This window comes from Schistocerca nitens, chromosome 7 (genome assembly GCF_023898315.1).
Source record: "Schistocerca nitens isolate TAMUIC-IGC-003100 chromosome 7, iqSchNite1.1, whole genome shotgun sequence".
Lineage (NCBI taxonomy): Eukaryota > Metazoa > Arthropoda > Insecta > Orthoptera > Acrididae > Schistocerca > Schistocerca nitens.
Window position 1 is genome coordinate 228,241,303 of NC_064620.1, and position 10,168 is coordinate 228,251,470.

Below are 10,168 nucleotides of genomic sequence, written 5' to 3' on the forward strand. Positions count from 1 at the left end.
AATATCGTCGACGCGCCGCCGTGCTGTAGTGGTGTCGCAGATGACAGCCTTCTATGAAAAGAAATGGCACCCCAGACTATCACCCCTGGCTACCAGACTGTATGGCGAGCGACAGTCAGAATGGTTTCCCACCACTGTTCAGGGCCTCTTCAGACACATCTTCGGCCTGGAATCTCGTTGACTGGAGTAGAGTTCTCAGTGATGAGTCCCGCTTCAAAATGAGCCCCGATGACCAGTGAAGACGTGTCTGGAGTCGCCCCGGACGGCAATTGGATACCAACCTGACTGTAGGCCGCTATACCGCCCAAAATCTAGGAGTGGTGGTCTGGGATGCCATTTCTTTTCATAGCAGGCCCCTTTGCTTTTGTTATTTTCATCATGGAGGCAACACCAGCAACCGTTACGAAATTGTCTCGAGTGGAAAACAGCACTAAACCTTGACCATGGTTTATGCTATAATAATATAGCATTCTTCAGAAGTCATAAGCTTTTAAAACTGAAAACGTCTTAGCCCAGCGGCAGCGTCAAGATCAATAAAATAAAATAACTACAACAGACATAAGCCTGGTCCGATCATAAGTAAAACTACATACGGTGCCATCTGTAGATGTAGTGGCGGAGGACATACGGTACCATATGTAGCTTTACTTATGATCGAAACAGGCTTATGTGTGTTGAAGTTATTTTATTTCATTGATCTTGACGCAGCCGTTGAGCTAAGACGTTTTTCATTTTTAAAAGCTTATGACTTCTGAAGAAGGCTATACTATTATAGCAGAAACGATGCTCAAGGTTTAGAATAAAAATAATTAGTGCAACTCTGGGCTGTTTTTCATTCGAGACCCTTTGGTTTTCACCCGCAGCATCCTTCCAACACAGCGATATTCTACGCCCCGTTTTGTTGCCCTTCATGGTAAGCCATCCTGCGCTTACATTTCAGCCAGATAAGGCCAGCCTGCATGTGGCGGGAGTATCTGCTGCTTTTATGGCTGCTTGCCGAACCCTCCCTGGCCAGCGAGGCCGCCGGATCTCTCCCCAATTAAGAATGGGTGGAGCATTATTTGGTGCCCAAGCTCGAGGTTTTGACGATCTAACGTGCAAACTGAACAGCATTTGGTACGATATCCCTCAAGAGAGCACACAACAAGTCTATCAATCAATGCAAAGCCGAATAACTGCTTGCATAAGGGCCAGAGCTGAACCAACACACAGTTTATTAGCTCAATTTGTGAAGCTTTTTCTCTTGAATAAAACATCATTTTTTTCTGAAACTGCAACCCTTTGTTTTTTTGTACATGTGCGTCGCATCTACCGATTTCCGTCCCATTCCGATAAGTCCTTCGTGATGCGTCGTTTATCATTTTTTTGTCTTAGAGTGTACGTATACATCTTATGTACTCAGAGGAGTCGTAATCCTACATTCTCAGATGTGTTCTATCTTGCTGAAATCACGACATCAATGTGAGTTCAGTATTATGCTCCTCAAACCACTGTACTGCGTTTTTGACCCTGTGACATCTGCATGTAACCTGCTGAAAGATGGCAATGTCGTCGAGAAATACTTCAAGCATGAAGGGATGCACGTGGTTCTCCATAAGTTCACGTATTTCACTGCTTCAGTCACTAGCGCAGAGCCGCTCGGGATTAGCCGAGCGGTCACGTGCGCTGCAGTCGTGGACTGTGCGACTGGTCCCCGCGGAGGTTCGAGTCCTCCCTCGGGCATGGGTGTGTTTGTTTGTCCTTAGGATAATTTAGGTTACGTAGTGTGTAAGCTTAGGGACTGATGACCTTAGCAGTGGAGCCCCATAAGATTTCACACACATTTGAACTAGTGCAGACCCTTTGGAATGATTATGGCCGCACAAGGGGAATTAACAGAATTTGAATTCAGAATGGTAGTTGGAGCTAGACACATGGGGCATTCCATTTCGGAAACCTTTAGGGAATTCAATATTCCCAGATCGACAGTGTCAAGAATGTACCGAAGAAACCAAAGCAATTGCCGACGGACTTCACTTAACGACCGAGAGCAGCGGCATTTACGTACAGTTCTCAGTGCTAAGAGACGAACAAGACTGCGTGAAATAACAGCAGAAATCAATGCGGGACGTGCGACTAACCAGGGGATGGTCACATGAGTCCCGATTTCATTTGGTAAGAGCTGACTGTGGGGTTCGAGTGTGGCGCAGACCCCACGAAGCCATGGGCCCAAGTTGTCAACAAGGCGCTGTGCAAGCTGGTGATGGCTCCAAAATGGTGTGTTTCGTATCCCGCTGGAATGCGGCGTGGGTCTGCTCCTGAAAACTGAAAGGTTGGCCGGATGAAGGAAGTGAGTAGGAGCAGGAAAAGGTAATTACACGTTGGTACTGCGAGTGAGTAAAAGTGCTTTACTGTTTCATGAATATTTACAGAGGCATACATAACTTAGTACGTAGGTGCGAAGCTGAAGCGAAGTGTCCCGGCCGTCTGCTCTTGATCAAATGGGCAACATCTGGAGCGGAGCTCGTAGATCTGGACAGCGCCAGCTAGAGGGCGCTGTAGTCGGTGTCGGTGTTGTGGTGCCAACCTACGCCGTGGCATCGTAGCTATCGATACCACAGTGTGGACTGTATTTAGATGGATTGGGCTGGATCCTCTGGTGCAACTGAACCGATCATTAATTGGAAATTATTATGTCCGGCTATTTGGAGACCACTTACGGGCATTCATAGACTTCATGTTCCCAAACGACGATGAAATTGCGACGAGACCGCAAACGTTCACGATTGGTGTGAAGAACTTTCTGGATAGTTCGAGCGAATGATTTTGCCCGACAAGAATCCCGTCGAACATTTATGGGACATAATCGAGAGGTCATTTTGTGCACAAAATCATGCGCCGGCAGCACTTTCGCTGCTATGGACGGCTAAAGACGCAGCGTGGCTCAATACTCTTGCAGGGGCCTGTCGTCTTGTTGAGTCCATGCCTTGTCGCGTTGCTGCACTGCACAGGTGAAAGGAGGTCCGACACGTTATTCGGAGGTTTTCCGTGGCTTTTGTCACCTCAATATATAACTGGCTGACGTCTACGGAATATGGAATTTAGGACTGCATATAACAGAAAATCTGTAAGTAAGTACCTCAGCGACGAAAAGGCTTAGCGGGAATGTAAAACGTGAAAGGTGGCATTTTTTTTATGTCAACCAAAACAGGGTTCCAACTCTTACTTAAAGGATATCCCTTATCTCCTGGGAATTGACAGACAGTTCGTCCTGGGCAATATCAGTTTACATCTGAAGCAGTCGATATTCAGCAGGTCGATTGATTGCAGTCGATCTCGAATATATGAAAAGCGCAACATATGGAGTAAAACTGTAGCACACTGTCAACGCCAGAAACGTTCCCGGCCAAAGTAGCTGCGCCTGTTCACCCCGGGTCCCCCACAGCAGAGGTCCCTCGCCGCTGTGGTGTGAATTCGGCTGCACGTTTGCCTCCAGGCGGAGGCAAAATTCGCTACACTCTGATCGCGCCCGTCTGCTTATAGCGGCGTGCGCCACGTGGAGCTGCACGGCTGCCAATTACGAAACTCTGAGCAAACATCCTGCATATGATTTGTGGTTCGCCGCGTGACGGAAAACTTTTTCGATTCCGCGGCATCCCGGATACCGAGCGTCAGTGCCCAAGTTTCAGGTGGCCACGTTTCAGGTGGCCGATATTTTGGCTTCACCGGACAGAATCAAAAGTCACCCAACTATAATTAAGTAGAAAAGCTATATACTTCCATTGTCAGAAAAGTTCCAGGACAGAATTTTTTTACAAACAGAAACTTGTACTTACCAGGTAATGATCCCAGCACCTATCGAAGTAGTCCTCTTGGTTATCTCTACATCTATACACAGTTGCCAACGTTTCTGGCGGTCTTCGAAGCAAACAGGGAAATTTTCAACTGCGATACTTGTACGCTCATTTATCACCGCCCGCTGGATGTCTGCGATATATTGATGAAGCTTACTTTTCAGTTGTCTTTACGCTCACGGAAACAAGGAAAAATCGCAAGGCGAGAGGTCGGGCGAATATGGCGGATGTGGGATGACAATAACAGAATGTCTGGCCAAGTACTCCGTAATACATAAAGCAGTACGGGGTCATACATTGTCACGCAGTAAGAACCAATCCTGCCACTGCCACAAATCGGGGCGAGGGCGTCGAATTGCTTGCCGCATACGTTTTAAGACTTTGATGTGAAGAGTTTGGTTCACTGTTAGATCTGGAGGAACATGCCAGCCGCTGTGGCCGAGCGGTTCTAGGCGCTTCAGTCTGGAACTGCGCGACCGCTACGGTCGCAGGTTCTAATCCCGTCTCGGGCATGGATGTGTGTGATGTCCTTAGGTTAGTTAGGTTTAAGTAGTTCTAAGCTCTAGGGGACTGATGACCTCAGATGTTAAGTCCCATAGTGCTCAGAGCCATTTAAACCTGGAGGAACATACTCTTGGTGAACTATTCCTTTACTGTCAGAGAATGCGATCAACATTGTCTTTGTTCTCGAAGGTTGTCGTTAAACTTTTCTCGAGAGTGGTGATCCAGGACTCAGTCAATCAGCACTTTGACGCTTCGTGTGAAGGTCATGCTGGTTGCACCAACTTTCATCCCCAGCAATAATCTTTTACAGAAATATGGGGTCGGCTTTCTCCAGTAGTTCAGCAGAAATTCTTCGCGTTTCCTCTTTCTGTTAGCGTGTGACGGAGGAGTTTTGCATCAAGTTTCCGTTTCCCTAAATCTTCGCGTAGAATCTTATGACACACATCACGATTCAGATTACGTTCTTGTGATATCGCACGCACAGTTAAATGATCGCCTTTTTGAAATAATTGACTTACACGCTCCACGTCTGCAACGGTATGTGCTGTAGACGGACGACCTGCTCTGGGATCGGATCTCTGCCTTCAAGAAACCTTTGTGCCACTCGTAAACACGACTTCTTGAAAGTCCCTCGCCAGCATATGTTTGCTTGATCATTGTCGATGTTTCACAAGGGGTTCTCCCGAGCTTAACGCAAAAGTTAATGTTAACTATTTGCTCTCACACAGCATCCATTGTGTCACCATAACTAACGCGCTAAGAACCCAAACAGTGTGTTGTTGAGCATAGCCCTGTCACTTAGCGAGTTTGTGCGAAAATAAGGCCAAAGTCATTTCAAGGACGCACACATACCAGATAAGATAAAAACAACATTTGTTGGTTCAAAAATGGCTCTGAGCACTATGGGACTTAACATCTGAGGTCATCAGTCCCCTAGAACTTAGAACTACTTAAACCTAACTAACCTAAGGCCACCACACACATCCGTGCCCGAGGCAGGATTCGAACCTGCGACCGTAGCGGTCGCGCGGTTCCAGACTGAAGCGCCTAGAACCGCTCGGCCACACAGGCCGGCCAACATTTGTTCCTTTTTAGTATTGCAAACTCAGAAATAAAAAAAAAAGATCCTGTTCTGGAATTTTCCGACGGAGTAGCAATGGTTCCACCCACATTTTCGAAACTCATTTTCTTCACTATACACATTTATGCATCATCGTCAGTTGATCCTTATGTACGTTAATTGCCACAACAAAGACAACGAACCATATAACACGCGATTACAAGAAGGTACAAGTGATGAAACTCTTGAACGTGTTGCATCGCACAAGTAGTTATCTGTAATGCCAAGAACCGGTATTAAACTGAACTATCACGTACAATCATAGTACGGCTGGCGAGTGGAACACTTAGATTTGTTGTGAGGCTCCTGGGGAAGTGCAGTGCATTTATCAAGGAAGCACTCGTGCGACGAATTCCAGAGCACTGTCCCAGTGAATGGAGTCATTGTCAAAGCTGGTATCGTGGGCCACTGCGGGTAATTTGGACCACCTATATATCTAATAACCTACACGGCGCATTCTGGTGGTACATTCAGCAGTTACTAGTACTAGTTCGTAGTTTCACCTGTAGAGTGCCCTTACGCTGCGGCTAGTTTTGCCAGCGAACAGCGAGGTTATCTTCTTTTCATCGCCGATAAAAACTTTCTGAGTTAGATATTTGTAACAATATTACTAGACTTACGCCTATGAAGTTACTTCTATTGCAAAGGCACTAGAGTTTATGTTTCTGTATTCATATTGTAATTATGCTTAAGGTTAGACGATGGAAAGTTTTTGTACACAAAAAGGGCGGTTTTGGTATATTATAAGCCCTTACCGTGCTGGCAATATGAGAGGCCGCACCACCCATGATTTCTACCTCACCATTTATGGCCGTCCTATCCACCTCACTCCTATCCTCAAATACCTTGGCCTCACACTCGACCGCCACCTCACTTGGACTTCCCATCTCCTTACCATCCAAAACAAAGCTCACAACCGCCTCCGCCTCCTGAAACTCCTGTCTGGCCGGACGTGGGGTCTGCTGCATCCTTCCACCATCCTTCACACCTACAAATCCATGATCCGCCCCATCCTTTGTTATGCCAGCGTCGCCTGGATTTCCGCCCTTCCCCGATTCTATAAAGCCCTCCAAATCCTCTAACGCCATGCGCTCCGCCTCGCCTTCCGCATCCTCCTTCCGTCCCCCACGCGCATCCTCTACGACCTCATCCCCTTCCCTCTCCTTTTCCTCGAACACATCCGCACACTGTATATTGTCCGCCGCCTTGATCTCCCTCACCTCCTGGTGTCTCCCTTCCTCTCCACCCCGAAACAGTTGCCGCGCCTTTACCGTCGTGTCCCTCCCTCTCTCCATCTCCACACCCTCCATCTCCTTTCCCAACACAACTTCCACCGTCTACCCCTCACGGATGATGAGCTTCGCCCTGACATCTACCCTTCCTACCAACTCTAACCCCATCTTCCTGCCTCCTCCTCAGGGCTCCCTCTCCTCCCCCTCCCTCCTCCTGAGCGACTTCCCCCTCCTACTCCCCCTCCATCTCTTGTGCCTCCTTTCAGTGTCTCTGTGCTCCCTCCTGCCCTGTCTTCCCTTTTCCTCTCCCACCCCACGTGTCTGCTGCCTCTTCGTGAACCCACGGTTGCCCCTCCTCTCTTCGTCCCGCCGCTTCACCAGCTGCCCCATGCTCTCCCCTCCTTTTCCGTCCTCTCTGACCTTTCCCTCGGCAGGTCCCACCTGGTAGTTTTATTCTTCGTTGTGTGTGCTCCAAGTGGGTTTTAAGTGTGTTGTTCCGGAGTGTTTTTAATACTGTGGCCAACTTTTAACCTGTGCATGCGCATTCAGTGTCTTCTCTGTGTTTTAAGAATCGCCAACTGTGTTTTTTAACTTTCTGGTGACTTTTTTAACTGTCCCCCATGAACGTCTCCATGTCAGTGTATTTTTACCTCAATTTTCTCCCCTTACTCTGTTTTATGTTCCCATTTTTTATATCCTTATGTATGTATCATTTTATTCTTGTTTTAGTTGTCGTGTCACTCGGCTGAAGAGCAGCGAATTGTGCCGCTGACAGCCCTCCCCTGCCCATATGGGGCAGGGGAATGAAATCACAATAAAGAAATAAAAAAAAGCAATATGAGACCCCAAAGCAAAAGGGACGCAAATTATCACTACAGAGCTTCTGCTCAGTTTTGTGTTGCAGACAGCTCGTAAACAGTTAACACATTGGACCAAACAAAAAAGAAGTACCTGGGATAAACAGGACATGGTAAGAGCCTTACAGGCACTAACGGAGAAAAGAACTGGCCTAAAAAAAGGCAGTAAAAGTGTTTTCTGTGTCTAGAGCAACCCTTGAAAGCCTCTTTTGTCTTGACTTGTCTTTCGAAGAGGTAGTTGGTCGAAAAATCGGAAGGAAGCCAATTTTGACTGTTGGTTATGAGATCGACATTTATGTGTGTGATTTTTGTAAACAGATAAAGAGTTTTTCAAAATACTGAAGCTATAAGAATCTTTAAAAAAATTATTTTTTAAATAAATTTAAGATCTCCTTAAGTTCCACATTGCATGTTCTTATAATTACGTTTTATTTAATAAAACCGTTTTTCTTGTAAGTTCTGGTTTAATCTCTTGAATTTATCCCATGGGACACAAATTACCAACACGCCTTTTTTTCGCAGATTGTGTAAGGTTCCATAAAACAAATTATATTTTTTGTCCCATGCATCATCCCGAAAAATTGTGTGATAAATAAGCCAAAGACATAGCATGTGCACAGCAACTTTTAAGTAGATAGTAAAGAAACTGTGGCAGAATAAGTAAAAAATCAAAGTTACGGTCCATTATACCACCTCTTCTTCTGTGCGCGACGAAACTCATCGAACGAGTTCAGAGTCGCACTGCTTGGATAGTAACAGGTCGAGGCAGCCCACAGCAGAGTGTAACAGAAATTGTCGGCGAACTTACAAGAGGACCATGTAGCAAGCGGATTTTTGTAGTTCTTATATTCATTGTGGTGTCACTGCCAGACACCACACTTGCTAGGTGGTAGCTTAAATCGGCCACGGTCCATTAGTACATGTCGGACCCGCGTGTCGCCACTGTCAGGATCGCAGATCGAGCGCCACCACACGGCAGGTCTCGAGAGACGTACGAGAACTCGCCCCAGTTGTACGGCGACGTTGCTAGCGACTATACTGACGAAGCCTTTGCTCTCATTTGCCGAGAGACAGTTAGAATAGCCTTCAGCTAAGTTAATGGCTACGACTTAGCAAGGCGCCAATTGTATCAGTGCATGTATCTTACGAGTCTCATTTGTATAGTCAAGAGAGATGTACCACAAGGAGTGATTAAAAGTTAAGTATATTCCACAGACGTATTTTCTTTATAGCAGTCATAACGTATCCTGTTCCAGACTTCACGCCAGTCGGCGTGTGTGTACGCGTGCCTTTCGGCTTCCTCCTCAGTGTGGCGTGACTAGCTTGTTACGCCACAACATTCATGACACGAGATGTTTAGAACTCATCCCCGTCTCTAAGACCTCGATGTCGACAGGATGTTAAACTCAATCTTTCTTCCTTCCTTCACCTATCAATCATAAAAAGCAGTTCCATGCAACTCTCAAAAATTTTCGAGAAAAACGACTTTGAAGTTTTCCGACTGCCTTTAATATACCAAAGCAAGGCCAATTTTTTACAGAGGTCGTGTGGCTGTGTGACAGTACGCCAATCTACTAAGTGTGTGGCGCAGATTCGATTCCCAGCCCAGACAAAATTTCAAACATAGATGCTTTTTCATGAACATTTCCATGAATCGTAAAATAGATGAGGATGAAAAAGAATTTAATTTGTAACGTTTTTTTAGCCCTTTATTTGGTACGCACAGAAATATTGTGAAGAGAAAGTATTAAGTACTTAAATTATATGGTCATGTGAAAAATTTTACATACACTGTTCCAAATTAGAGTATGTTACCTGTAAGTACCATCGCCCACAAAGGGCGCATGGGTGCTATACAAAAGTACCACACACAATGTTGCTCCAGCTGTACTGAAATAATGGTTGCATTTTGCACAATTGCATGTGAAATGTCTTAAAACAATTCCTTACTGCTACAAAGTACAGAACAATTCCACTTTTTCCGCATTTTAAGTCGTGTCAAAGTCTACATCTTCGCTTTTGACCCATACACTGGCCAGTGACCCGAACTGTCATACGGTATGTCATTCGTTGTCGCGGGAGCTACTGTTTTGTTCTTCTTCTGGTCTTGTTGTCCACTGAATACTCAAAGTCAGGTTTTCTTTTCCAAAAACACATAAGTTCATTTGCAATGTTCCAGGTAAGAATACACTAACAAATCTGTATAATAACTCAAATGGTTCAAATGGCTCTGAGCAATATGGGACTTAACTTCTGAGGTCATCAGTCCCCTAGAACTTAGAACTACTTAAACCTAACTAACCTAAGGACATCACACACATCCATGCCCGAGGCAGGATTCGAACCTGCGACCGTAGCTGTCGCGCGGTTCCAGACTATAGCGCCTAGAACCACTCGGCCACCCCGGCCGGCTATAATAACTCACCTTCAAGCCGTCCTCTTTCCGTTTGAAAGCAGTTTTCGTTGCAGAATAAAATAAAACAACAGTGCCACAAAATCAAATAAAACTGCTATATCGGTAGCTGATATTCACATAACCTTGCAAGATGTGTGCTAAAGATGTGCATTAATCAGAAACTTTTCAGTAGACACAACAGAACGTCGCTACATATGAGAGCTTAA

The 10,168-nt window shown here is 45.8% G+C and overlaps 1 non-coding gene across 1 annotated transcript; it reads right to left on the minus strand.

Annotated features, from left to right (window-relative positions):
* Window positions 1-9,870: 9,870 nt before the first annotated feature.
* Window positions 9,871-9,954, minus strand: Trnas-gga (transfer RNA serine (anticodon GGA)). The gene is given in 2 exon segments: window positions 9,871-9,905; window positions 9,915-9,954. It is a non-coding gene; the product is annotated as a tRNA-Ser (tRNA).
* Between the last annotated feature and the right edge of the window lie 214 nt (window positions 9,955-10,168).